Source organism: Danio rerio, chromosome 8 (genome assembly GCF_049306965.1).
Source record: "Danio rerio strain Tuebingen ecotype United States chromosome 8, GRCz12tu, whole genome shotgun sequence".
In the NCBI taxonomy this organism is placed as follows: domain Eukaryota; kingdom Metazoa; phylum Chordata; class Actinopteri; order Cypriniformes; family Danionidae; genus Danio; species Danio rerio.
The window spans coordinates 23,349,138-23,376,800 of record NC_133183.1 but is presented as its reverse complement, the minus strand read 5'-3'; the positions used below and the strand labels follow the sequence as shown (position 1 = coordinate 23,376,800).

General features: G+C 39.0%; 1 long non-coding RNA gene across 1 annotated transcript in view; it reads right to left on the bottom strand.

Moving 5' to 3' along the window:
* Positions 1 to 16,112: 16,112 nt before the first annotated feature.
* The window catches only part of LOC137490314 (uncharacterized), a 36,268-nt gene continuing 24,717 nt past the window's right edge, over positions 16,113 to 27,663 (bottom strand). Inside the window, exons 4-5 of the long non-coding RNA XR_011009706.2 lie at positions 21,262 to 21,312; positions 16,113 to 16,736 (exon numbers count right to left, since the gene is read on the bottom strand). This is a non-coding gene — a long non-coding RNA (uncharacterized lncRNA). The remainder of the gene's footprint in view (positions 16,737 to 21,261; positions 21,313 to 27,663) is intronic.

The following is a 27,663-nucleotide window of genomic DNA, read 5'->3' as shown; positions in this document are numbered from 1 at the left end:
GGGTCTTTTTCTAGTTTGCTTTTAAAAACGCTGCCGGTTGGGTTTAAAGAAGGGGGTGGGTCAGTGAGTCAGTCAACAGTGGCCTCTGGTTGATTTTCGCGAAAGGGGCAGGCGTGAATGGCACGAGAAAAATTTGATATTTCAAAAAGCATACACAGTGGCCTCTGGTGGACTCACGAAAACAAAAACTGCAAAAAAACGTACCTCCTGGGATGTTTGTATGTTTCCCTCTAGAGAAACTTATATAGGGCTACGTTTTCAGGATGAGCCCGATTTGAACCACAGAAACTGTGGAATGATGACAAAATGTTTTGCCCATTACCCAGTAATAAAATGTTTAAAGCTGTTTGAATAATCATAAAAATTCAAACAGTAGGACTGGGTAAAAATGACAGATTGTTAATTTTAATTGATCTTCAATCTAATTAAATAATACTAATTTGAGATTTCCTAAATTCCTAAATCGTTTCTTAAAGGAGAGGTCAATCATCTATTCCCAAAGGCTTGGTTGTGTTTATTGTGTGCATTAAAATGTGTATATGCTTTGGTTAAAATAAATCAAATGGACCTTTTTCACAAAATGGTGATTGCACATTTCATTAGCTTCTTGAATCATTAAATACCCTTTAACGTTTTAAATATGTAGATTAAAAAATGATTGTATATTTATAAATCTATACTTCTATCAAATAATCTTTTCTGTAAGTTACAAAGAAAGATAAGTTGAGGTTTATGTGAGGTGTTTGCGATGTATGGGTTGGGTAGTAAATTTGACATTGGTCTCTCTTTTGGCTGCTGTTACATAGACTCATTCTGAAAACGTACTGCTGTATGGGGCGGTATGACGCCGTTCCTTTTCTTGCTGACCAGCTGACTGCTTAGCTACATGTGGACAGCTTTTCTGCTGTTTCCAGTTTTTCCGGTAGCTCGACCTGATAAGATGCAGAGCGGAGTTGACCATGACGAAGCGGTTCAAGTCTGGTGATAAACAGAAGCCAAAAATAAAAAATAAAAATAAACAAGTGAAGAGTTCAGATGCAAAAACCTCTAAATGCTGTCCAAATTTTCTATTTCAATGCAAAATTAGCATTGTTATCAGGCTCCTGTGTATAATTTCAGCAATTTCACATTTTTTTCGTGGTCTTTAAAGTTAAAAAGCTCAATATAAACAGAGGCAGAGAATAATGCTTATGTTCTATGGAAATTTCAGATGACACGTAAAGGTTTTTGCATCTGAACTCTTCAACTAAATAACAGGGTTAGAATTCTGTAAAATCTGATAATATGGTAAAAGTCAGGGGGCTTTTCGTTTTCTGGATTGATTTTGAAAACACAGCCGGTTGGGTTTAGGGAAGAGGGTGAGCCAGTCAATCTGTGCTTTTTAAAATACTATTGGTTGGGTTTAGGGAAGGGTGGAGGGTTGGGGGATCAATCGATTGGTCAGTCAGTAAATCAGTCTGTCAATAGCGGCCTCTGGTGGATTTACACAAGAATAGAAGGTGAGAATGGCACTCGTGAGAGAAATTCGAGATCTGAAAAAGGTTACACAGTGGCCTCTAGTGGATTTGCGAAAACAAAAACTGCAAAATAAAAAATAATTGCTCCTAGGACGTATTTTGCTCTTTCCAGAAATGTATATAGCGGTATGTAATCGGTATGAGCCGATGAATCGGTATAAAGTTGAAAATAAAATAAATGCATGAAAACAACGAAGGTGGAGATCATATATTCAAACAATTTCTTGAAAAAAACTAAATCCGTGTAATGAAATATGTTTTAAACAGTGGCATTTCTGTGTTAATTTTGCATGTTCTTTTAGTGTTCATGTGGGTTTTTCACCCTCAGTCCAAGGACTTACACTATAGGTGAATTGGGTGAACTAAATTGACCGTAGTGCATAAGTGTGTGTGTTAATGTGTGTATGGGTGTCTCCCAGTCCTAGGTGGCATCCACTGCGTAAAACATTTGCTTGAATATTTGGTGGTTCAGTCCGATGTGACGACCCCTGACAAATAAGGGACTAAGCTGAAAGAAAATGAATGTTTTAAACAGACTGCAGCATTAAATATTTTATCAGAGCCTCTAGTAGTTTATTAGAAGCTTTCTGTTTAAAAATAAATAAATTACAGTTCTCACTTTATGTACTGTACTGTACTTCACAACTCAATTAATAGTCTTGTTTATACTTAGGTTTTACATGTACATAACGATCAAAAGTTTGATCAACAGCATACAATAAACTACAAATCGAAATGCAATTATACAGTCATCAAAATGTTTTATGAGCACTGATTTTCAAACCATTACTGTATGCTGGCACCCATTTCCAGCGTTTACTGTTTTATAGTCTAATTCATGCATTAATAAAAATTCATAGGCATTATTTATATTTGGCGAAAAACTAATTTTAAAGCATTTTAGCATAAACCTTTAGATCAAAGAGTTTTTATGATCACGAGAAGTGTAAATTTAGGCAGATGGGTCAACTTTTTGACTGGTGGTGTAAGTCATTGGTGGTCAGGGTCATAAATAATATTTTACACGTTCCCTGTAAACCTCCCAGATCTTGTTTTCTCTCTGGCAGAAGATTAACTCGAGTTAACAAGCACTATCACTGCAGATCAGGGTGAATGATAAGCTAACTCATCATTTTTCTCTCCTCTAATGATCTTTCACCTCGCTCTAACACACACACACACAATCTTCTAAATCAGCCCACTACAGCACACACTCACACATACAGTACACATTTTAATAACTGATGGAGGAATTACTTCCAAGACTTCAATTAGAATACAAATATTTGAGAGATTATCATCTTATAGAGAATGTCCAGCTTCGTTTAAGCACTTAAGCACTCAGTTATTTGCTCTGCATAGAGAATGGGAACCTTACATCATAATGGAATGCATTGTTGATTTTAAAATACCAGAGCTACAGTATAGACTATGTAGCATAGACTGTGTATCGTTCATACAGTATTACTTAAGAATTCATCAGAAGAGGACTCATATTTTATTATATTTTATCAAATGCCGTTTCAGTTTTTAAGGCTGATGTAGAGCAATGGAAATCAGAAATTCTGCGAGGTAAACAAATTAGGGTAGAAGAAGATGTTGATTTTTGTAAACACAGCTTGACAAACCTGAGTTATTGTTTGTACAGATTCAGTCCATTCATTTACTTTTCTTCCTTTTGAAATATGTGCTTGAACCTACATTATTATGAACCACAAAAACAAACTTCAACATACATTTGACTGTAGTTTCTGGGTAAAATTAATGCTACCAGCAGCATGACGCCAAAAAAAAAATTACCTTTTCACAATAATAATATTTACAGAGACATATTATCAACGAATAATGAGCAGTGTCTGTGATATGTAATCAAATATGTTTGCCTTAAATATATCCATATGGAAAACTTTTCTGGTATGAAAACTATGTGGCTGCAGTGCACTTTTCTCATTTGCTGTAAAAAAACAGTACTGGATGGGTTTAGGTCAGTGATTCGCTATAAGTAATCTGTATGACAAACCCTGCATTCTCGTGGACATGTACATTTAGAACATGTACGGTATCTGATACATACAGCACAACACATTGTACCCTAAGTGATTTAATTCAGATTCCCAATAATGTAGACCTGACCAAACAAACCTGTCAGTAATTATCAAGTGCTGCTTCCAGGAACAGGGTTGGCGAACCCTGGTCTATGCACTGTTCCAAAGCAGCAGATAATTTAGGTCAAGTTAGGTCAATAATGCTTTAATATTGTGTTGGGTGGGGGCGATATGACATACAACCAAGAACAGCTCGGTTAGACTACTCAGCAGCTTTTTTGCTCTCAACTCCAATCATCTTACCCCACTCTAAAATATTATCTACAGTCCCAGCTGCAACACCACACAAAAATCACAAAACATTACACGATTGTCAGTGTTCCTCACACAGGTCAGTGGGCTTGACAAACCCCTGCAGAAAACACACTCTTTTATCTTTCTGACATTTTAACTGACACTTTCTTTGTATTTGAGTTTTGTATGCTTTCACTTTTATCACTTTCAGACAGTTTCTAACAATCACTCCATATCTCTGGAAAAAAAACATTGTGCATTTCTGAGGTGAGAGGGTAAGACAAACCATCTTCTGTCTTTATGCACCAGACACTTTAGTTAAACTCCATCTTGCAATGACTCATATAAAATCATTTTTACCTATAAATATACCACAAATCTTCTTGCAGTTGTTTTTTCAACCTTAATTACCTAGTTTGCACAATATATTGCCCAATATTGTTCTGTCATAAATAAAAGTACTTGCATAGTCTGTCTCAGGTTATGTATATAGTTTAAGTATTTGTAGTATCGTTATCAATTAGTATAGTTAGATTACCGCTCTGGTATGTCAGTTACTGTATGTATGAGTTTAAAACAGCCCTACATCCAGTGTTGTGTTTCAATTTATGATTGTGTTTATTTCTGTTGCACCGCAAGACACAACATTTCGCTCCACTGTATGTCCACACATGTAGCAGAATGACAATAAAGCTCAACTTGACTTGACATGATCTAATATATACATCATTTGAGATCTATTTATAGTTTATTTAATATTTTAGCAGGTATATCAGTGCCAAGTAAACAAGACAGATGCAGATTTTCATTCTTATGGTGGTCACAATTTTTTTTTTAACTAGATATAGCTAAACTGTAATAAGAACATACCCATGAACAAAAACAGATCAACTGCAATTGAGCAATTACAAACATTTTAAGATGATTCTGAAAAATCATTAATACAAACTGAAATGATTGATCACTACCAACTAAAAAGTAGTGTCGATAGTCTTGGCATGATGCAGGAAATCATAACAACCAGTCTCTTGACAATAGCCAAAAGATTATTATTTAAAGATGGCACTACCTAAAACATTTTGAGTACCAGTACCTGGTGCAGACCACAGAAGTTTCATAAACTTTTGCCAGTGCATTTATAAAATGTGGCAGTTTATGACAAAATTCACAATGGAAAACACCCAAAATGGCTGATAAGGGGGGGGGGGAAACTGTCCATCATTCTGTGCTACTCAGACATATCAGGCCTATCAACAGGTGGGGGTTAAGGTGGTTCGAAAAACCCATCCCTCACTGACAAAGGTCCAGAATTTGTCTCAATCATGAGCTAGTTTGTACTATTTAGACTGCTTTCCCATAATAAATTGTGAAACTCTATAACATCAAAAAGGTCCGACCCTTCCTATCTGAACATGCAGCTCAACTCATTGTTCAAGCTCTTGTCCTCCCCAGACTGGACTATTGCAACTCTCTACTAGCGGGGCTTCCAGCTAACTCTATCAAACCTCTTCAGCTGCTTCAGAACGCAGCAGCATGAGTGGTCTTTAATGAACCTAAAAGAGCACATGTCACTCTGCTACTCACCCATTTGCACTGGCTGCCAGTTGCTGTTGCATCAAATTCAAAGCTCAGATGTTTGCTTACAAAGTGCCATCTGGCTTTGCTCCTTCTTATCTGCTCTCACTTCTGCAGATTTATGTGCCCTCCAGAAACTTGCGTTCTGTGAAAGAACATCTCCTCGTGGTTCCATCCCAAAGAGGGAAGAAACCACTCTCCCGAACTCTCGCATTCAATCTGCCCAGTTAGTGGAATGAACTCCCTAACTGCATCAGAATGGCAGAGTCACTTGCTGTCTTCAAGAAACGACTAAAAACTCAACTATTTAGTCTCTATTTAATCTGCAATTACCTCTCTGGCTCCACCGCTAACTATACTACAAAAAAAAAAAAATACTAATGCTTTGCTTCTTACGCTTTACACACCTGAAACTTGCCTACAGCACTTATTCATTGTTGCTCTTATAGTTGTGTAAATTGCTTCCTTGTCCTCATTTGTAAGTCGCTAAGTATAAAAGCATCTACTAAATGTAAATGTAAATGTAAATGAAAATAATTAATCGAAGAAGGCTTTAACACCAAGTGGAATCCTGTGTTGGCTGCTGCATCAGCATGATTGAGTAAAGTTGAATGTATGGGCCAGTTTGCTATTTAAATGAATGATATTTAAATGACAGTAGACTAATTTTAATTCAAAACTTTACCAGATTCCTATATTTTTTCTAATGATGTAATTGATGTATATATGATGTATATCATAAATGATAAAATTGAGTAAATCTTTAGGAAGTATTTTTGGTACATCAAGAAGTACTCCAGCAAAAAAATAGTCCCTAAAATGTCACTAAAACGCAACCTATTTAAACCTTATAATTAAATAGAAAATATAAATAGAATAACAGCAAAAAGGCCCAAAAAAAAACCCACCCCTTTCACCAGGCTGGCTACGAGCCTGTATATGTTACAAATTGGAACGTCATTTATAGATTTTTTTAAGGCTAAGTTTTAAACAAAAGATAAAATAATAAATACATTTTAGTGTATTCAATCTAGGGTGTCTGAATCTTTTTCAGAATGGCAGCAAAGAGTAGCATTTCTAGTGACTTGCAGGAGCTGCATTTACTTCCCTGCTATTGTGTAGCATTAATGCAGCTACAAAGACTTCACATGACAAAGCACTAGCTGGACTTTCTTAAAATTACTTTTCAGAAGACGTTGCCTTCGGTGACAGTGCCATATACAGTGGTTGAGATGCTATCAGACTCTAATACTACCATACGTTCTCTGATACAGTATAAACTGAATGATTACACTTGTCTTATCAGGACTCGCCAATAAAGACGATTTTTTTCTCCACAGTTCCAATGCAGTTTCTTCTGTTTAACTGACCCAGCACAAAATTGGAATCCTTTATTTGCTAGGAAAGGATGTTATAGGAGACTACGTTGTTTACACTGCCTAGCATCATCAAGATGCAATTAACACAGCTCTGGCCTAAAAAGGGAAAGTTCTGTCAACTGAGCTGAAACTCAAGACAAATGAGCCGTTTTCTTCTAAATATGTTTTCAGTTCATAGAAGTCTGGTAAATACAAAAACATATTTTGAGAAGTGCTGCGCTGCAAATGTTTAGGGTGTTTCAGAAAAGTACCTGAATTCTCCAATAATGCTTATTACAATATAAATTGCTGGCCGTTGTTTGTGGATAAATTAAACCTAGTGAGAATGTAAAGGGTTTGTTGTAATGGAGGTTCCCCTTCGGGGGAAACTTCAGCTCTATAAGTGGATTTGATTGTTAAATCCACGTATTGGGAGGTTCGGTTCAGAAGCTACTCGTCTGAAAGAGTATTGAACGGGCCAATTAAGAATGAATTGGCAGCGCAAGCCTGCGCAGGTGAGCGGCATAAGCAATCAACTGAGTATATAAGCTCACCTGGCGCCAGCAGACGCTATCCTTTTCGCTTCAGAGCCTTTTCTGATCGAGCTTATGAGGGTTCCTCCTGCTGATCTACAGCCATTTCGAGAGAACGATTGTATCCCGGTCCAGAGCGAGTCCACGCAGCGGCAGACGGTCGAGCTGGGTATCTCCCTTGCCTGGCGTCCCTTTGGGTCCGGTCCTCCAAGAGCGGTGCATATTGTTGCAATCCTAAAAGAGCAACACAGTCGTGCAGCACGTCCTTTTCAGGATGGCGCTCCGACTGTGCGTTTCTGGTTGCGGGGGTTTCCTGGCTCCGGATGATGGACACGATCACTGCATTACATGTTTGGGGGTCCAGCATGTTAATGTGGTGCTCGGGGGCGGTTCATGTCGTCACTGCGATGCCATGACCGTTGCGCAGTTGAGATCGCGGTTAGCTTTCGTAAGAGAGCGAGTCACCCCAGTTGCCTCCTGCTCTGCAGCGGGCGCTCGGGCAGATCTGAGGGCTTCAGCGAGAGACAATCCGCCGCCCACGGGCTCGCGGACCTCTCGCTCCTCCAAGCGCTCCATCCAAGCTTCGGGTACTGGGAGTGATCCGTCTAATCAGATGGTAGCTCTCACGCTCGCTGACACCGGAGATCAGATGTCCTCCGCGGCATCGGAGGGTGGGCTTTTATTGTCCGACGATGATCCGGACCCGCTCACCCCCTCTGGGCAAGCGAGCGCCGTCAAAACGGATCCTGAAGCGGACATGTTGGCCGTGCTTTCTCGGGCTGCTTCGGCCGTCGGGTTGGAGATGGTTTATCCCCCAGCCCCGCGGCCGGACCGACTAGATGGGTGTTACGTAGAGGATCAGAAGGCGAAGCCTTCGAAGCCTCTCGTCCCCTTCTTCCCGGAAGTGCACAGTAGGCTCACGCAGTCCTGGAGGGCACATTTCTTTGCCCGCGCTGCGTCCGCCTCCGCCCTCACCACCCTGGATGGTGGAGCTGGCAGGGGGTATGAGGCGATCCCGCAGGTGGAGCGCGCCATTGCGGTCAATCTTTGTCCGCGTGGCGCCCCCGCTTTGCGTGGTCCGCCCCGTCTCCCGTCCAAAGCCTGTAAGTTTTCTGCCTCCCTCGGAGCTAGAGCTTGCAAGGCTGCGGGCCAGGCAGCTTCCGCCTTGCATGCGATGGCCACCTACCAGCGCTACCAAGCGCAGGCGCTAGCCGAGCTGCACGAGGGTGGGTCTAACCCAGGCTTGTTACACGAGCTGCGTACGGCGACTGACTATGCTCTCCGGACCACTAAGTCCGCCGCCTGCGCACTGGGGAGGACGATGTCCACACTTGTGGTCCAGGAACGCCACCTCTGGCTAAACCTGGCAGATATGCGCGATGTCGACAAAGTTCGCTTTGCCCCGCCCCGCCCCCGCCTCCGCCTCCGGCGAAGCGAGCGCGTCGAGCACGCTGAAAGCCGGTAGCCCCTCCTGCCCAGGGCGCCGCTAAGTCCGGTAAACGGACCGCGAAGCGTCCCTGAGACAGGCCATCTGGAGAAGAGGAGACTTGCTCTTTCCCCGCTGGAGGGCGGGGCCCAAAATCCAACGGTACTTTTCAGTGCCACCAAAGTTTCGATCAAAGAGCATTTTCTCCCTTCCCCGGATGTGACAGCTCAAGCCCCGCAAGTCTGGGACGCGCTGCCTCTCAGCTCGCAGGGCTTGCATGCTCCGCCAGCGGCTCTCGGGCGCTGGGGGGACGGTCTCCCTTCTCCCAGCCCCCAAGCCCCCTCTCAGGAGTCAGGGTGCGGAGCCAGAGCGAAACGCTCTCCTCCAGCTCTTCTGTGGGACCCTCGCGCTCCCCGGATCAGCACACCCGCTCCTCGCTGCCCCTCCGCGGGTACGTCAACGATTGCTGCGATGATGTCATTAGCGAGGGCTCTGCCTGCCTGGTTAGCGCGGGCCAGCCCCTCGCGGTGGCTCATACGCACGATCAGACTCGGCTACGAACTACAGTTCTCCAAACGGCCTCCCAGGTTTACGGGCGTGTATTTCACCAGGGTCAATCCCCTGTCCGCCCCTGTCTTGCGAGAGGAGATTGCTGCCCTCCTGGCGAAGGGTGCAATCGAGCCGGTACCTCCAGCCGAGATGGAGAGCGGGTTTTACAGCCCGTACTTCATCGTACCCAAAAAGAGCGGTGGGTCACGGCCAATCCTAGATCTGCGCGTTTTGAATCGCTGGCTTCACAAGCTGTCGTTCAGAATGCTTACGCAGAGGCGCATCCTCCGATGCGTTCGTCCTCAGGATTGGTTTGCAACCATAGACCTGAAGGACACGTATTTTCATGTCTCCATTCTTCCACGCCACCGTCAGTTTCTGCGGTTTGCGTTAGAAGGTCGAGCATGGCAGTACAAGGTCCTCCCCTTCGGGCTCTCTCTGTCTCCGTGGGTCTTCACCAAACTCGCGGAGGATGCCCTATCGCCTCTGCGGCTTGCGGGCATCCGCGTACTCAATTATCTCGACGACTGGCTGATTTTAGCCCACTCTCAGGAACAATTGACTGCGCACAGAGACGAGGTGCTCCGGCATCTCCGCCTATTGGGGTTGCAGGTCAACTGGGAAAAGAGCAAACTCGCCCCGGTGCAGAGGATCTCTTTTCTCGGGATGGGGCTGGACTCGGTCACCATGGTAGCGCGCCTCTCCGGAGAGCGCGCTCGCCTGCTGCTAAACTGTCTGAGGGAGCTCGACAGCAAGTTAGTGGTCCCACTGAAATATTTTCAGAGGCTCCTGGGGCATATGGCTTCCGCTGCGGCTGTCACACTGCTCGGATTGCTCCATATGAGACCACTTCAGCACTGGCTTCAAGATCGAGTTCCGAGACACGCATGGCATGCGGGCACACACCGAGTCTCTGTTACTGCGCTGTGTCGCCGCACCCTCAGCCCCAGGAACGACCACTCCTGCTCCTCTGGAGTCACCCGCGGCTGAAGTCGCTGAGCGCCATTCACATTCCAGGTATGCTCAGCCGTGCAGCCGATGTGCTCTCACAGCAGCAGATTCACTCTGGAGAATGGAGACTCCACCCCGAGTCTGTCCAGCTGATATGGGCGCGATTCGGGGAGGCCCAGATCGATCTGTTTGCTTCCCCCGAGAACGCTCATTGCCAGTTGTTTTATTCCCTGACCGAGGGCTCTCTCGGCACGGATGCACTGGCCCACAGCTGGCCTCGGGGCGTACGCAAGTATGCGTTTCCCCCAGTGAGCCTGATCGCGCAGTTAATGTGCAAGGTCAGGGAGGACGAGGAGCAGGTTTTGTTAGTTGCGCCCCTCTGGCCCAACCGAACCAGGATATCAGAGCTCTCCCTCCTCGCGACGGCCCTCCCTTGGCAGATCCCTTTGAGAGAGGACCTACTTTCTCAGGGACAAAGCACCGTCTGGCACCCTCGTCCCGATCTCTGGAACCTCCACGTGTGGTCCATAGACGCGAGGAAGACTTAGGTAACCTGCCGCCCGCGGTGGTTGATACCATCACTCAGGCTAGAGCCCCCTCCACGAGGCGCGCCTACGCCCTGAAGTGGAGTCTATTCACTGAGTGGTGTGTCTCTCGCAGAGAAGACCCCCGATCTTGCCAGATCAGTGTTGTGCTCTCTTTCCTTCAAGAGAAGCTGGACAGCAGGCTGTCGCCCTCCACTCTCAAGGTTTACATTGCTGCCATCTCCGCTCACCATGACGCGGTGGCTGGCGGCACCGTGGGAAAGCATAACCTCATCATCCGGTTCCTCAGAGGCGCTAGGCGAATTAATCCAACTCGCCCCCCCTCTCACGCCCTCTTGGGATCTCGCCCTCGTTCTCACGAGCCTGCGATTTGATCCCTTCGAGCCACTCGATACAGTATCTTTAAGATTCTGTCCCTGAAGACAGCTCTGCTGGTCGCGTTGGCCTCCATTAAGAGGGTCGGGGACCTGGAGGCATTTTCGGTCAGTGACTCGTGCCTGGAATTCGGGCCGGGATTTTCTCACGTTATTCTGAGACCCCGCCCGGGTTATGTGCCCAAAGTTCCTACCACTCCTTTTAGAGATCAGGTAGTAACCCTGCAAGCGCTGCCCCCGGAGGAGACAGACCCAGCCCTGTCCTTACTTTGTCCAGTTCGCGCTCTGCGCATTTATGTGGACCGTACTCAGAACTTTAGATCTTCTGAGCAGCTCTTTGTCTGTTATGGCGGACGGCAGCAGGGAAGTGCCGTGTCTAAACAACGTTTATCCCACTGGATTGTGGAGGCCATTTCATGTGCTTATTTGAGCAGAGGCCAGCCGCGCCCCCCAGGAGTGCATGCGCACTCCACTCGGAGCGTTGCATCCTCTTGGGCGTGTGCGCGTGGCGCTTCTTTAACAGACATTTGTAGAGCTGCGGGCTGGGCGACACCCAACACATTTGCAAGATTTTATAATCTGCGAGTGGAGCCGGTTTCCTCAAGGGTGTTAGGTACCTTTGGTGATTGAGTAAACAACTCAGTAGGTGTTGTACACGCTTGCGGTGCCTTTTTTCCCTAACACGGAGAGATGTGCACCCTCCTGGGATGGCACGCTTCCCAACGTACTGTCGTATATTCCTAGAATTATCTAGACGCTAGCGACTCCCAAAAAAGATACCTATTCCGTAAAACTTCTTTTGAAGTGGGATAAGTTAGGGCCAAGGGCACGTTGGAGGACCACGCCTCTCATGATCTGGGTGCGTCACGCTTGCCTGACCGCTCTCTCATGGTGGGTGTTGGTAAGGTGCAGTCATTATGGCGCTTTCAATGGGCTCCCAATACGTGGATTTAACAATCAAATCCACTTATAGTGCTGAAGTTCCCCCCGAAGGGGAACGTTCGAGGTTACTAAAGTAACCCTTCGTTCCCCGAGGAGGGGAACGGAAGCACTATACTCCGTCGCCATAATGACTGTCCCTTAGCTGTTAAAAGTCTCTTCAGCTTATAAAGGATAGCGTCTGCTGGCGCCAGGTGAGCTTATATACTCAGTTGATTGCTTATGCCGCTCACCTGCGCAGGCTTGCGCTGCCAATTCATTCTTAATTGGCCCGTTCAATACTCTTTCAGACGAGTAGCTTCTGAACCGAACCTCCCAATACGTGGATTTAACAATCAAATCCACTTATAGTGCTTCCGTTCCCCTCCTCGGGGAACGAAGGGTTACTTTAGTAACCTCGAACGTTCTTTTCCTAAAAGTCCATAAGGTCAAAAGTACCCTCAGAAGAAACATTTATAAACAACCTGTGTCTAATAAGCCAGCTGGTTATATTTGGCCTTAGATTTGAGCAATCTGTGAATTATTTATTTGTGCTAATAATAAATACTTCGAAGCTACTTGCACATGTCCATTTCTTAGTGCATTATAAACATTTTTACAGATGCAGAGGCGTAGCAAGGATTACAGCTTGGGGAGACATGTTAAAGTTCAGCGTGTGTCTTTGAACAAATCAGTTAAAACTACTGCATCGTGTAGTTAAAATTCACGAGCAAATCTGAAGAAACTTGATGTTTAAATCTAAGTTTAAGTGCATTATTTCACATAAAAGATTTGTTCTTGTGCAAAAGTGTTTCGATTGTGCTAATAAATTTTGTTAAAATAGTCTGTTGGTCCTTCAATAACTTGCATCTAAAAATGCATCCAACATAAAGGCTCTGTGTGGACAGTAATGAAATCAGAGGATTCTGAGTTCAGCTTATGTACCTGGGAACTATTCCAGAGTTCAAAACACTGGAGGAGGTGATGAAAACATTAGTAACCCAGATAATGATGAGTAATATTTCAGCCGCTCCACATCTCTGGTTTTGAAAGTAGCCTCAGGATTGATAACAAATTTTGGCCACAAAGTTCAAGATGTAATTGAATTTATAACTAATTTTGTGTTTTGCACACGTTTTTTTATTTTTACAAAAGCTGCCCAGTGGATATTCTGTGGAAAATCTTCTAAAAGCTAATTCCTGTCAACTGACACAGATCACCTCTGTATTCATGAAGAAAAGATTGCATGAAACACAATCTGTGCCTTCTAGAGTCAGATATTAATCAATATTATATAACGAGAAAACACATGAAGACTCCAGGGTTACGGCTACAGTAATCTAAAATCCCCATTGTGTTAAGTCGTGACTTTAGATGAAGAGTTTATTCCATCTAAATATGTTGTGTCTCTCGTTAACAATCATGACCATATTTAACATCAGAAACAGCACTGAGAAGCTTCCACTCCATCCTGCTTCTTGCAAATGCTAGTTGCCTAGCAATGAAATCGCTGATTTTATGGTCTGTGAAGTTCGCAAGAGCCAGAGAGAAAAAGACAGACTGAGAGAGAGATAGCGAGAGAGAGAGACAGAGAGACAAAATGGATAAAGACAGAGAGACAAGTAGACGGGGGTGGGAAAGCATTTGAATAATATTTCAGGTTTCAAGCTATTGTCTTTCAAATCTAATACTGATAAACCCAGAGAACACTGTATGTATGATGACAAATTTTGTAAGGTATTGATTTGTTTATTTTGATGAAGCATATAATGAGGCATACACACCACTGAAGCTGAACTGTTTATTATCTTCATTAAAAATAAAGGTTCTTTATTGGCATCTGTGGTTTCATTAAGAACCTTTAAAGTTCATAGAACCTTTCCATTACACAGAAGGTCCTTCATAGATCTAAATAGTGGGATAGAGGAATTATTCATGATGGAAAAAAATTAAGTATTTTTAAGCTGGCAGCTAGCTCTATCCAGCAACTCTCAGATGGTCGCCCACTGAAGCTAAGCAGGGCTGCACCCGTCAGTACCTGGCTGGGAGATCACATGGGAAACCACAAGGTTGCTACCCGAAATGGAGTTAGTGAGGCCAGCAGGTGGCGCTTAACCTGTGTGGGTCCTCTTTACTGCTCAGTGAGTAACACTGTCAGATGAGACATTAAACTGATGTCCTGACTCTCTGTGGTCATTAAAAGTCCCAGGATGTTCTTCAAAAAAGAGTAGGGGTTTATCACAGTATCCTGGACAAAATTTGCCCTATGTCCATCATGGCCTCCTAGCCATCCCCATTTGATAATTGGCTACATCACTCTGTCTCCTCTTCACCAATCATGTGGTGTGTGGTCTGGCCCAATTTGGCTGCCGTCACGTCATCCAGATGAATGCTGCACATTGGTGATGGATGAGGAGATTCCCCCCAATGTGTAAAGCACTTTGAGTGTCCAAAAAAAGTGAAATACAAATGTAAGGTATTATTGTAATTAATTAATTAATCCATAAATGTTTCCACCTTTACTCTCTCTTTGCTCTTTTAGTTGTAAATACCCTTCTTTCTTTTTTGCACCACAAAAGGAGTCAGTCAAAAATCATCAATAAAACGGCCTTAAATAGCATCCAGCGTCAAGCTTAAAAAATAGATAAATATTTCAACCTATGAAAGTATTCTTATAATACAAGATTGGGATTGTTGCAAACAACGCAAAATGTTATGCATTAATTATGTAACATTAACAAAAAGCCTGAGCCTTGCCTTTGGACTTTATGTTCACATGTTTATCGAAAACTATTAACCATCTCACTTTTTATTTTCCTAAATAAAGTTGAAGCATAACTTGACAGGAATTACACTGAATTTAATATCTCCAGGCCAGAATTCCTTTTGTATATGACAGATATTAGCATGACAGATTAACATGATAACATGTTAACGGCAACAAACACAGCACACTGCAAAAAGCTAATAAACTCTTTAATAAGAATTAGTTGATTTTGGTTAAATAACACCTTACATTTGGGTTTGTTTTTATCAAGCTCAATTGTATACTCCAGGAATACACAACACATGTTCTAAGATTAGGTATCTATCAAGAAAGAACTTTCAAGGTTACCTTTCTTAGCCTTAGGCTTAGGCCAGAGGAGAAATGTTCTCCCAATTGAGCCTGGCTATGCAACGCAGTGTAATATTAAAATAGAAGTATCTCAGACATGCAGCTTAGTTCTGACATCTTTGAACTTTCCTGTGTTGTTTTTATTATACTATTTGACTAGTTATATTATTTTGTGTTGTTCTTTTTCTACTACAATGACTATAAAAGCTACATTTACACTGATTACACAAGCTACACTAGATGCTACACTGTAAAAAAATATATTTTAAATAACATTTTCCATATTATGTTTTCAGTCTATTTACAGTTGTAAATTTCATAATGGAACTTTGATCTCTGCTTTGTCTATTTTTGATGTTGAAAATTCAACTGTACAGTTTAACAGTGTAACTTGTACTGACATTTTAGTATTTTTAAATAGTATAATAAATAAAGAAATAGGTCTTTAAAATAACAGAGAATGTACTGGCAGCTTATTGCAAAGTTCTTGCAGCATAAACTACAACACCAACCCAGCCAATATATTACTTTAAACTATTAGAAATGTTCATAAAAGTGACTTTTTCCAACTTATTAAGGTTAAAAGTTGTCGGAAGAAAGATCAAAATGCCAAAATGTGATTTAAAAGTAAAAATTATAATAATAAATTAAAAACATGAATCACAAAATACAGAAAACTGTTAATTTACAGATTTTTTTTTTTTACAGTGTAGTTATGCTAAAAACAGCACTCTGGGGTCATCTGCCGGTTACGTGCAAATGCAACAAGAATATTAAAAACTGAAATCTGATATTTGTATAAATGTAAGCAGAATAAGAGATTTTCCAAACTCACTTCATATTTCAAGGATTGTATCTACAAAACAGCTTCTGTTTCTCTTTATATACATCTATTTCCAATTAACTTTGAAACTGCAGTGCACATGTTTAGATTGAAAAGGCAAATATAGTTATTGTTGTATTTATCATCATCATTCCTGGCATGAACGAGCCTTTAAGCTGAATAATGGCAGATCTGTAGAGCTGCTTTACAGATGAATCATGTAACTGACAATAGTATTGAACTGAATTACATCAATATTTAACTGACCCAAGATGAATTACGACATTGCTATCATTGACTGAGTCTGTCTTTAAAAAAAGAATCAACAACACTAGGTGAGTGAATGTGATCGATTTTTTCTTGTGAAAACTATCCCTTTAATAATAACATCTACACTGGTATCTATTGTATGTGCAAGCAGTTTAAATAATTATCTGATAAACAAAAGACCACACATGGGCTTAGACATGATATAATCCATAGCAGGTCTGTGTTTCTGTCTTAACAGCACATAAAACCTTCCATTCTATCCCTCAGCATATACATGGAGTGAGAAAGAGACAGCCAGGGCTCATCTTAGATCATAATCTCCCAAGGCTCGCCTCCACGAGGAAGTTCTCTTTAACCATCCTACGGTTTTCCTCTTATCGTTTCAGCCTCGCTGTACCACCTCAGAGAGGAGCCAAGTTCAAAGTGCCATTCAAAAGCCGCCGCTGTAAAAGAGGAGCAGGAAATCTAATTAGTGCGAGCGACAAAGAAATTAAAATAACCTGAGCGGTATTCGTGGCACTGAGGTTATGGTCATCTCCAAGCTGCATGCTGAATATTAAAACAGGCATTTTCAGTATCTGACAGACTCCGGTAAGAGAAATCAGGGCCAGTAATTTGTCCAAGAAAAGGGTTGTATCACATACTGTTTAGTTTTAATGAAGCATTCTAACCTAGGGCTTGTTATGTTAACCAATATAAGAGATAGTTTGCCCTTGGTTATACAGTCATTGAACTGGATTCTTACCAGGACATAATGTGGTGTATAGAGTACCGGAAAATACTGTATGCAAACAATTTTTCCAAATGATTTTCTTCTAACAAATTATGTAGCTGCAAGCTGAAACCAAACACATTCTGGGCCAATGGATACATAAAATGTAAGTCTTGTTTTCTGTGCTGATCCTCAGAGTCGGTTGTTTGCAAGTGAATTATTGACATTTCCTTTCTGACAGCCCACAATTTCCAGTCAGCACTTAAGGAGACTGTAAAATCTAGGCAAGTACTGGAACAGCCACTCCAACACTAGGTTACAGACTCTCCAGGATCTCCTCAAATCCTCAAGCAGTGATGAATGAGTTTTTGAGTCGCACAAAAAATGTTGTGAAACTTTAATTATGTTACAAAAAAGTAACAGTCTCATGAGGGGGGGAATTTGATTATGTTCTTGCAAAATGTGAGATGTTGCTGGAATAAATGTATTTCTGTTGGTTGGGTCTGATTAAATATTGAGCCTCATCTGTCATCTTCAGCTCTGCACCTGGAAACTGCTTGATTTGCCATCATGTATATATTTTTTAGATTTGAAAGAAATGAATGCCTGGTCACATTCAAATCAGGCTGATAAAAATTCTTGCAAGCATAAAAAAGGTGAGGAGGGTCTCTGATATAACATGACCTCCTAGGTTGCAGGCAAAAATGAAAAGGAAAAATGTTTAATTAGCATATTCTTTCTTCCTTAAACCCAAGTTGAGGAAAAAAAACATGAAAATAAAGGAGCAATGCTGGCGCATTGCAAGCTTGCACACAGCAGGAGCGTCACACATGCATGAACGCGTTTACAAAACTGAACAGTAATTTGAGAGCTGCTTCCATTGTCGAGAGAGATTTAATTGCTGACACTGAGCAATTAGATAAAAGATGAAAGAACCCATTTGGACTCCTGTCTTATACCACTTTCGTCCTACCTCGTCTCACTCTACATCTCCACTTTTGTCATGTCTCCATCTTCCTGCCCACTTTTTGTCCAGTTTCATTCTGCTTCTTCACTCTTGCCAAGTCTCATACTGCACTCATCTCTTAACAGGCCTTCTCACTGTTTATGAAAAATGACAGATGAACTCATTCATCTTCAATAGAGACCCTCTGTGGATGTTGGATCAAAAGCAGATCGGTCACTTTGGATACAAGCACCTGCCAAATGCATTAATACAATGAAGCCAAATGATCTCTTTTCACAGATTGTCGCATTTTCACAGTCATCAACATTGGAAGTACACAAAAGTTTTTCATTTTTTTTCCAAGTTTCAACATTACTGTTGTTAAGAAAAATTACTTGTATAATTATGTTTTTTCTTAGTATATTGCAAAAACATAAACACTGCAACAGTGTTTCAAAACAGCGAAGAGCTGGGACTCAGCTGAGAGCTCTCTTCAAATCAGCAAACATTTTCTACATTACATACATTCATAATATAGTCACTCAGCAGAGGATTTAGTCCAAAGAGACTTACAATAAAATGATGTTTTGGTTGAGAAATAGAGAATAGTATTTCTACAGGTGGTTTGTCAAACCCACTCACCTGTGTGGAGCACACTTAATAAATGCTAGAGGACTGATAATTCTTCCCGACTATCAGAAATTATTCCACGCAAACAAAAACATATTTAATTTAAATGGGATGTACTGTACTGTATACCACCATGCTTCTCCTGAATGCTGAGATCGCTTCAATTTCTCTATGTATTTTCCCTGTTTTTGTATAAAAATATATATTTTCCTTATTGAAGCAAACTGTTATTGAGGCAAACTGCCAGTGGAGTGGCATAAAAGAGGGGCAGAGCAGAACACTATTAATTGTATTAAATAAAGAAAAGAAACCAAAACAAGCACAAAAACATGATCATTCAAACCTAGCAAACAAAATCAGTAGAACAGACAATCAACAGAATCTGTAGGCATTAAAGATAGTGTTGTGAAAGTTATTTACAGACTTGTTACTGTTATTTAAAAGTAACCCCTTACCTTAAATTACTTCTGTCTCAGAATTGTAATGTTACATTACTTCTGTATTACTTGCACTAAAATAAGTACAGAATAGAACTTAAAGGCAAAATATGTTGAATAATTAAATAAATGTATTTTTTTAAATGCTAGAATAAAGTTGTAAATTTTGCTTACTTGTGTACTTCTATTAATCCACTGAATGGGGTACTTAGTCATTACAGTTTTTCATGATTGCTTTGATGCAGCCATCAACACACATGCCTAAGTAGTGGCACTCATGGTCAAAATGATTCTTGCAAAAGACTCTAACACAAAAATGCAACAAAAGTTAATTTTGCCTTCAAAAACACAACTTGTAAACAATTACATGAGCTCTTTCAATCAATCATTACACAATCGACAACAAAATACAGAACAAATCGGTGCAGCATTGCTTGTCATTGTAGCCTATTGCCAATATCATTTGTTGTGCAACATTTTTAAATTGAATCTATGACATTTATTTTATCAAACTGTGACTTAAACACTGTAAATATTACAAGACAATACAAAACCTGGCTACTTATTATTACTTGATTGTGAATTAGTAAGTTTAAAAAATGTGACACTTTCATCCCATGTTCCTTTGGAAAATATTAGTGGTCATTTATCCTGTATTGCTCTAACTATACATTTTTTTTTAGACTTTTACCAAATGATTTTATCCAAAATGATCCAATAAATGTAGTTCAAATGCTCTTTGGCTATTCTCTTTCAATGAAGGTAATTCAGAAGGTTTCAGAATACACTGTTCATCAAACTGCCACTAGGGGGTGAATCAAAACAGCTGTATTTAGAGATAATAGACAGTTAGAAAGCGGCTCCACACTCTGTCCTGTATAACTTGCCCATACCAAATCCTGCTTTGATTATGTGAGAACACACTCTCCATGTCAGATCAATAGGATCCCTGGACACTAGATCCTGTTAGAAAATGTTTCTCTGATTATCCAGACAACAAGCCAGCAGAGCTGCCCTATACCCAAACTTGTTAAGCAGCAATCAACTGAATTAACAATCTCCTATCAATGTGAGTTGACTGAAAAAGCCAAAGAGGAGCAGAAGCAGGAGACAAAGTAATGATGATAGAAAAAGAGCAGAGTTTATTGAATAATCTTAGTTTGTGTGTGTTTCAATGCTCAGACTTCGACCGGGATGAATCCAACAAGTGTTATTATACCACAACCAGCAGCAATGGAAAACTACTGCTTCACAAGATTATCCAAAGACAATACAGAACTTAAAATGGAGACACTCTCTAATCTCTTACTCTTGAAAACAGGTGTCGCTTGAAACCGCAGTCATAAGGTTATAACAACATGGAAAAATGAAATAATAATTAAGCAATAATTATTAAAATAATTAAATAGGAAAATAGTAATAATAAAGTATGAAATAATTAAATTACATAATAGTTCATAATAATTATCATATCATTGACTAATGATCAATACAATGATAAATATATAAATGACAAAAAATCATATAATTAATTTAAATAATTAAATGAAGAATAAATGAATGTAAACAAATGAAAATAAAACACAACACACATGAATAGTTGCTATCTTAAAGCAACACACACATACTACAAGGATTACTACAAGGAATCTCAAAACCTTAGATTCTTCAATTAACTACCAATTCAACTCACTCTCCAACACTAGTGCACTGCTTGACCACAGGCAGAAAGCTCATGTTACCAAGCAACATTTTAAAGATTATCAAATGCAAATCAATGCAAAAGAAATGTTAAAACCATGTCTAGACCCTTCTTTCTTCAATGCAGCATTTATAACAGCATTTACTTTTAATAAAATGCATAATAAAAGCAAAAACCTGACATTGAAGGTTCCTGTGGCAAAAATAAAAAAGAGCTGTGATCAGCTGTGATTTACTTTAGCACAAGATTGAACACTGCAGTTTGAAGAAGTGTGTCATTGTCAGCTGGTGATTTGAGATATATCTCCAGCTTAGATGGCGCATTAGTCACCTATGACCTTCACACACCATCTAACACTCTTCAGATCCACAAGTGTTCTTTGGCAGATGTTCCTTCTGTCTTTCTGTGTCTGCCTGAGGGTTTCTTTTAAATATGCAGATTGAAATGTATGCAGAAATATACAGTGCTACTTATTAATCAGGAAAAAATCAGTCAGAGTAAAAAAAAAAAAACTCAATCCCACGAACATCAAAACACATACCTGTTTTTTGATCTTTTCTGGCATCCCGACAACGCTCAGATTGTTTCATGTCTAGGAAGAAAGACAAAATCTGACATTCATAAATCTTTTATGCAGGCATTTGCAGTTTTAAAAGAGTGATGTAACATTGAAAAAACATGAATTTAGTGGTTTATCGGCTTTGAAAAGTTAACTGACTGTGAAATAGTCAAAACTTTAATTATATTTATAATGGGAAAATTATTTTAGATGTGAAAAAGAACACAAAAAACATATGACACCTTTTAACATTTAAAAGCAGAGAAGCCCAAAAGACCACAGTTGCTTTGAAATACACAATATTTCTTTAATAAAACATTTTTAAACTATTGCTTTTAACAAATCTTCATTCTAAATGAATGAAATAAAAATTTTTACCTAATTAATAATATTAAAAGAAAACATTCTAAATTAGAGTTAGGATCAGCTATTTAGGTCAACCGCAGAACATTTACTGTAAGAATATCCATCTATATAAAATATGTATGAAAGACAAAATGAAGTTGAAGACAAAATTACTACAAAATGTAATTAGTTTACAAATATCTTCTAAGTAATATGTTACACAGCATCTTCTCTTATATTTGTCTTTTGGAGAAAGACTGAATAATAATACATTACAAAATAACTAGTAAACTAGTATGTACTGTCATCCATGCAAAAACAAAATAATTAGAAATTGGAAATGTATTATTAGTAGTTTTTAAAAAATGTAGACAAAAGATTTTTTCTGTATTAAATTTTTTTTTTTTTTTTCAAATAAATCCTTACAATGCTGGCATTCAAAACTCTACAAGTAAGTGTTTCTGAACACCCGCTGGTGACCAACTCACACCAGCAGCTTCTATACAATAGACATCCAGCATTCTCCAGCCTCTAATGCCTAGACTGTGCAAAAAGTTCGGCCAGAAGAGAAATGGTCATGCCCAACTGAGCCTGGTTTCTCATAAGTTTTTTTCCTTTTCTTTGGTCAATTGGTGAAGTTTGTTTCTCTCCAATGTTCCCTCTGGCTTGCATGGTTTGGGACTTGTGGAGCTGCACATCGATGAATTTGCTCTTCGGTGTTTGGACTTTCAGCAGTGAAAATTAAGCCACACTGAACTGAACTAAACTGAACTGCAACTCTAAAAACTGGACTGTCAAGTATTAAGCTGCTTTGACACTGTCCAAAGGCTCTATTTTAATGATCTAGGCGCAAAATCTGAACCGCATGGCACAAAGCATTGGCGCATTTATTATTTACATGGCGGACTTTGTAAGTGAAAAAACTAAATGCTTCATAGAGAGAAAACAGTTAAACAGACCATCTGCAGCGCGAGGATAAAGAACAAGCCTCCTCCATTCGGCTTCTTTACTTTCTCTTTACTGTACTTTTACACTTTACTCCTTCACTTTTATAGATGAGGAAATTGTTTTGTACAAACTTCAATGGTGACATTTCTTAGCCTACATATTTAATTTAGTTAAGTGCAAAGATTTGTTTCAAAACTATTTCTAAATTCAGTTCTAATATCCAGCAAACTAATAATTGAACAATAATAACAAAGTGTGATCAAAAAAAACTTTTATAGTTTTAGAGTTATATCCAAACGCACGTCTCATTCTTTTGACCTATATGGGGATGCATACGTATGTCTCCAAAACTAGACAGGTGGTCAAATCTAAACTTGTTTTTATTAAAATAAATATAAATATGCATAGAATCATAATAATAACAGTATAATAAAAGTGCAAATTGTCGTGAATAATTTGCAAAAAAAAAAAAAAAAACGACATGAAGAAGGTATGGAGGTAGTGGTTTTTATATTTATGTAGAAAATAATAATTGAGTAATATTTAATACATTTTTTTAATATGTAAAGAGATTTTGAATATTGCTGTACATCATGTGGGTATTAAGCATTTGTACCTGCATATAACTAAACTGCATATAACGGCACATGACTAACATGCTTTGTGCTGGAATTTAGACTTGCTTTGAGTTGGTCAACAGCACAGTCTATTTCAGTTCCTCAAAATAGCAACGCACCAACGATGCTTATTAACACACCTTCTTTATAGACCAGCACGCCCATGAGTCCACAAAGTAGCGCAAATGGGTTTGCTGCTTAAATAACATGGCACAAAACGTGATTATGGTTAAATTAGAGTTGCATTGTTCTGAAAATAGCAACAACTCGCACCAAACATGTCTTGTGCGTGGTACATGATAGAGCCCTACATTGTAAAAGTGCTTAATAAAAAAATATGTCCATGTTATAAATGAATAAACAAACAAGAAATAATTAAACACATAAAAGCTTTTCAGTTATTATTAATATACAGTATATACTTTTTCATCCTCAAACTGCCAAATTGTACAATTATGAAGGTCATAAATAAATGAATAAAATATTTTAAATATGAAAACTACAAACTAGAATCAGCTGATCATGTATCTCACTGAATAACAAAAAAAAATCATATTTGAAGGTGAAAAAGAATGCAAATAAAAACAATTTAACATTTAACAACAAGACCAGTCTAAAGATCTAAAACTTTCTTGACAAAGCGCAATATTCTGTAATGAATTTGCAAGCAGTCTGCCTGTAACCCCAGTGAAGATGATGTGGGACATGAATGTTTTATCGTCGTGAGTCTGAAATCACATCACATGCCAGCGATGCGTGCCACCACTTTGGAGAATTACATAAATGCAGCAAAAAAAAAAAAAGAAATCTCCATTTTAGCAACTGCAGAAGCACATAAAAACGAAGAATGTTTCACCAAAACTGCTCTATAATGACATGTTCCTCTCAGAGTCCTCACCGTCTGAGTGGGTCATTACATATTTAACAAGCCCGATTTGCACACAGGGAGGTTTTTTTTTTTTGTGTGTGTGTGCTTTTTTTTTCATGTTTTTCAGGCAATCTCTGGTCCTAATGACATTTGGAGGTGGGTTAGGAGCTGTTAAATTCTAATCCTGTGAACTGGAGCAGATTAAGACGTCCTACAGATTGCAGAAGCAAACAAACACTATTGGTTTTAGCAATTAAGGCTCACGAGGACGCTTGTTGTCATGGATATAAATGGGAATGGAGTAAATGCTCCTCCAGGAAGGATGCATAATAGCATTAGCATTATTACAGTCTCTTCCAAGTGAAGCTGCACTTAGATAACTTTATGAAACGCTGTCACTGTCACCACTAATACTGTGTGATCTCGGTGACGGTGCTTTGATCCTCAACACCTGGATGTCATTGTTATTTGGATGGCACACCTGTGACACATTCTTGACGTCCAGCTACAATAGACGTCTTGTTAGAAACACAATGGCAACTGGAATTATGGCAATTCATAACTTTTTGATTTAGTGGTTTATTCGTATTAATTTGTATGTTTTCATCACATTTTAGTATGATTTAATCATCCCCCAGTGAGGGTCAGGGGTGGGATCTGTGGCCACGCCACATTTTAAAAAAATTTCATTTTTATATAAATAAAATCCTATAATTTTGTACGAATTAGCCACTTTTCTGACAATGCATTAAATAGTTATGATTATTTGTGGGATCAGGCTTGTCATAACTTGTAACAGGCTTGTCATTTTTTTCTGTCTAAAATTAATTAAAAGTATATGCATAAATTTGGGCAACAAAATCTGTATTGGTATTTATTAACCGAACACCAATGTTTATTTTGTCAATATCGATAAAAAATTTAAAAAATTCGGTATGTAGGTTCGGTATGAAGCACTATATGTTTTTCCATCCAAACACAGTGGTTTTTACTTTTCTCCATAAACTTGTATCGAAGCTGCAGTAATAGTTTGATATATTGTCACCCTTTGAGAAAACGGTGGATGGTCGCCGAGTTACGAGAGACTATTTAAAATGGTCAAGGAAGCCACGCACTCACGCTTGTCACTTTAGGTCAGAATAACAACGCATGTTAAAGTAAGAGCGCTAACTAGCAGCAGTGAGGAGATTGTAAATAAAAAGGTTGCAAGGATGTCGCCAGAGTGGCTTTTTGGTTTCTTTTCTTGAGCATCCCAGTCACTAGCTCCCCGTCTTAATTTTTTTTAGCATAGTGGGTAATATAGTTTTCCAACTTCACAATTTGTAATGTTGCGATTTGCATTTGAATAATGATGGCTTGTTCCTTTCCTTGTAGACTCAGATTTGATGATCATAATTTGTGTTGTTGACAGAGTTTGAGGTTAACTGTCTCATTATTATTGACACCTTAGAGATGTTGATCCACCTTTGTTTGCTTTGATTGTTCAGAATTTATGCTTTACTATTGCACACACTTTGTAACATTACATGAAGTTTAACTTTAACTCTTTAACTCTTATGTTTATTTCGTTATAAAGAGATCAGATATTTTGTTTAAATATTTTTAGTTTTTTACTATAAAACTATTTATCTTAGTAATGTTGGTAAATTAAAATAAAGTGGTTAAAAAAAAAAAAACAATACTCAATGTATTGTAAAAAAATAATTAACAATTATCGATATGGAGTGACGTTAAACATTATATTGTAAGAATTTTTTTGCAATATCGCCTAGCCGTAGCATAAATATTTAAATATTATGAATTATAATTAAAATTAGGAATTACTTTGTACCTGTGAGGCTTAATTGCATTTTTTACATATAAAAATAAATGATTAAATATAAATACTAAAAAATATACCTAAATATTATTTAAAATGTATTTCAGTGTTGAAAAAAATACGCTGGCAGTAGAATATGGATGCTGATCTGGATGGAATCCATTATTCAAAATTAAAAAAGAGTTTAGAAGAATTATCCTCTAAAATAATTTAGAGAAACGTATATTATGAACAACGGTACAAATGATGTAGCATTGATGGAGCTAAAAAAATATATATAGCTGTAGTTTTTGTCAGACAATAGTTTATTTGTTCATTAATATTATTAGTACTTACTTCCAGGGCCATTTATATTGATTTTGATATTTACAGTAGCCGCATCATGTTGGTGTTTCATAATATCTCATTTTTACGTGTGGGTCGTTAGCCCAACGCTCAACCCCTAACCTGTAGGACCAGGACATCCACTACAGACAATTTCGCTCACCCAATTTACCTATAGTGCATGTCTTTGGACTGTGGGGTAACCCGGAGCACACGAGAGGAAACCCATGCAAACAGGGGGAGAACATGCAAACTCTACACAGAAATGCCAACTGACCCAGCCTGGATGAACCAGCGACCTTCTTGCTGTGAGGCAACAGTGCTACACACTGTACCACCATGCTGCTCTCATTATTATTATTACTTTTATTATTTGTTTGTTCCCTTATTTTAGACTTCCCTTATTTAGATTTCTTCGCTTTGGATAAAAGCGTCTGCTAAATGACTAAATGTAAATGTAAGACATATAAAACATAAAATAAAAATGTTTCTCATATGTTACATTAATGTATTTTCTTATGAAATAATATTGTCAAATAGTATTTTCTTAAATGTCCAAAAAATAATTTGTACAAAACATATTTGTGTAAATATAATTTTGAAAGACATTTTAGCAAATATATTGGTCATTTTTTATATCTTGAAATATATTTTACAATATATGTTTTTTTCACAGTGTAGGAAAAGCTGGAGTGGGTTCTCAATGGCAAACAGTAAAAGTCTTAACTTGTGTGATTTTCTCTTGGCGATTGGTAGAAAGAGGCTTAGATCTGACCTCAGCTGTTCTCCGAGACTTTCTAGCTGTGTTGGAGGAATTATGACGTTGCCGGGATTTACCACAATCTTTGGCAGATGTTACAATATGAGAAAAGCAGCAAGACAAAAGGCAATTTTAGCATCATCAGCTTGACTCATTTTCTCAGCCTGATCTGTGACAGATGTTCTGCAGAAGCTGATGTGGAACTGTAGTCTCAGCTTTAGACCGACACACACAGACTGTCTGGTGAAAGTGCCAAATGCTGCCCAAAATCAACAATTCTTATCTGACTGACTTTTTTATTGTTTGTTAAAAGAAATTAATTTGATTGATCAAATATATATATGTATATATTAATGTTTCAAGTTTTCTATGTAAATATACATTTAAATATAATTTATTAATGTGATTAAAAGATTTCTTCAGCATCATTACTCCAGCCTTTAGAGGAGACATGGTCCTTCAGAAATCGTATACAGTAATATGCTGATTTGCAGTTTTATTATGATCAGTTAGTGCTTAATCATTATTAATACAACTATTGATTTTGTTTCTACTTAAAATTATTGTTGACACATTTAACTTTACAATAATCTTCGATCAATAGAAAGTCTGAAATAAAAGCATTTTTCTCTATAGAAATTTAATTTCTAATTAAAATTTATACTTTTTTCAATTTAATTGTACTTCTAAATTTGAATGTCTT